The sequence below is a fragment of the Acinonyx jubatus genome, chromosome B2 (assembly GCF_027475565.1).
Source record: "Acinonyx jubatus isolate Ajub_Pintada_27869175 chromosome B2, VMU_Ajub_asm_v1.0, whole genome shotgun sequence".
NCBI classification, from domain to species: domain Eukaryota; kingdom Metazoa; phylum Chordata; class Mammalia; order Carnivora; family Felidae; genus Acinonyx; species Acinonyx jubatus.
In genome coordinates, this window is record NC_069385.1 from 24,880,468 (window position 1) to 24,883,011 (window position 2,544).

At 32.4% G+C, this 2,544-nt stretch overlaps 1 pseudogene; it reads left to right on the forward strand.

Moving 5' to 3' along the window:
• The first annotated feature begins 591 nt into the window (after positions 1 to 591).
• On the forward strand, positions 592 to 692 carry LOC113599026 (uncharacterized; annotated as a pseudogene).
• The last annotated feature ends 1,852 nt before the right edge of the window (positions 693 to 2,544 follow it).

Below are 2,544 nucleotides of genomic sequence, written 5' to 3' on the forward strand. Positions count from 1 at the left end.
ATGGACCAAGAAAATAAGAGAGAGAAAGCAGAAGTAATAAAATTACTAAAAAATAAAATGAAGACAAAACTATAAATGGAGACTAGTAAAATAATAAGAAGTGAATACTAGTATTTACTTTAGAATAATTAACTACAAACATGACATGACAAATGGGCTTTTTCCTAGTAACATATAACTAAGCAAACTTGCCTTAAGATGAATTAGCAAACATCCGTATGTATATATACAAATACATTAAAGAATCTGAATTCATATAAGAATCACGAGAGAAAGAAAAGAAAGTATTTGCTCCAGATAGTTTTGTTAATGAATTTCACCGAAAGTTTAAGCAAAAGATGATGCCAATGTTAAAGTATTTCTGGGAATAGAAGAAAGGAAAATTATAGACTCATCTTATTTATGAACACAGGAGGCAATGGAAAAATTTTTAAATGTTAAAACCATTTCCTCAAAAAATGAGAATCAGACAAGGATGCCCACCCTCAATGTATCTGTTCAACATTCTACAAGGTAGCCTAGTAAAATTGTAAAATAAGAAAATAAAACAAACACAGATAAACTGCATTTCTTTATTTCACATAAGATATATCCAACTCCAGTTGGATACTAAAATTGGAACGATACAGAGAAGATTAGCATAGCCCCTGCGCAAGGATGACACGCAAATTCATGAAGCGTTCCACACTTTCTAAAATAAAATAAAAATTACTTATAAATTAGAAAACATTTCACATCGGGACATCTGGGTGACTCAGTGGGTTAAGCGTCCCACTTCAGCTCAGGTCACGATCTCACAATCTGTGAGTTCGAGCCTGCATCCCTGCTTTGGATTCTGTGTCTCCCCCTCTCTCTTCCCCTGCCCCGCTCATGCTAGCTCTCTCTCGCTCTCTCTCTCTCTCCCAAAAATACATAAACATTTAAAAAAATTAAAAAAGAAAGTATTTCACATTAAAAATATATAAACCGAACAGTGATTAATCTGAAACTTGGTACAGTCAGAGTGCAAGTTTCTTCAGAATAAAATCAGTCTCTACATTGTGCAATTCTTTCCCTAAAAGAAAAACAGTATTAATAATTTTTGTTATCTGAAGAACAATTTTAATTAACTACTACATATTTTACATTAGAGTTGGAATTTAAAAAGTAGAAGAATGTATAGCTCACAAATTCTATTTATACATTTTCCAACAAATTCTCAATAGAAGAAATCATTTTTTTTTTCAATCCAGAAATAGTGCCTCAAATCTCATTTTCCAATTATCCTTAATAAAAAAAAAGATGGGTATACAATAGGTAAAGAGCACTGGCTTTTTAGTTATAAAAACCTAGATGGAAATTCTATTCTAACAAGAAATAAATTTTTTTTTTAACGTTTATTTATTTTTGGGACAGAGAGAGACAGAGCATGAACGGGGGAGGGGCGGAGAGAGAGAGGGAGACACAGAATCAGAAACAGGCTCCAGGCTCTGAGCCATCAGCCCAGAGCCTGACGCGGGGCTCGAACTCACGGACCGCGAGATCGTGACCTGAGCTGAAGTCGGACGCTTAACCGACTGTGCCACCCAGGCGCCCCTCTAACACGAATTAAATTGTGACTTTGGATAAACAAACAAACAAAAAGATATATCCAACTCCATAGTTAAATATAGATTATATATAGATAATTTATTAGAATTAATGAAGGAGTTCAGCAAAGTTGCATGTAAGATTAGTATATAACTGTCAAATTCCATTTCTATAGTTCAGCAGATGATAGATTTAAAAACTAATAACTTAAAATAAAGCAATGATAGGTATTTATAACTGAATTACATTAAAAGTGAAGAAACATGGTGAAAATTCAGAATTTTTTATTAAAGTCTTTCATTAAATTTTGGAGGAATTTGTAAAAAAGAAAGTTATATAATGTTCATGGATAGAAGGAGTGAAATGTTAAGATTATTAATATTTTTCAAATTATCTTTAGGTTTAGGAATCTGACCAATCTCGAATTTGCGATTAATTCTAAATTTGAATTGGGAGGTTATGGACTTTGAATAGCTGAGAATATTTTGAGGAACGAGAAGTGTGGGAACTACTCCTCAGGTATCAAACCATTTTATAAAGTTATGCAACCAAGACATTGTTTAGTCAGCTCATGGATAAAGACCAGTGGAACTAAACAGAGTATAGATACCAGTCTGTCATTAGTGAAAATACAACATGAGAGAGCTAAGGAAATGACAGATACAAAATTAAAAGACCCGAACAGTTGGTTCTCTATGAACAAATGAAATTGAACCCCCCAATTTAGACAACATATAAAGATAAATGTGTAAGTATAAGAGAATCCTCTTTTTATGGCCATTGGTGAAGAAATATATTGCAAACAATACACAAATTATCCTTAACACATTAAAATTTAAAATCCTAAAAAAATAAATAAAAGAAAATGAAATTCTTGTGCAACATAGGAAAACGACTATGTTACAGGTGGGATAGGAAATCTACAATGTTTATAACTCTCATAACATTAGTGCAGATTATATTAGGGCCACTTTA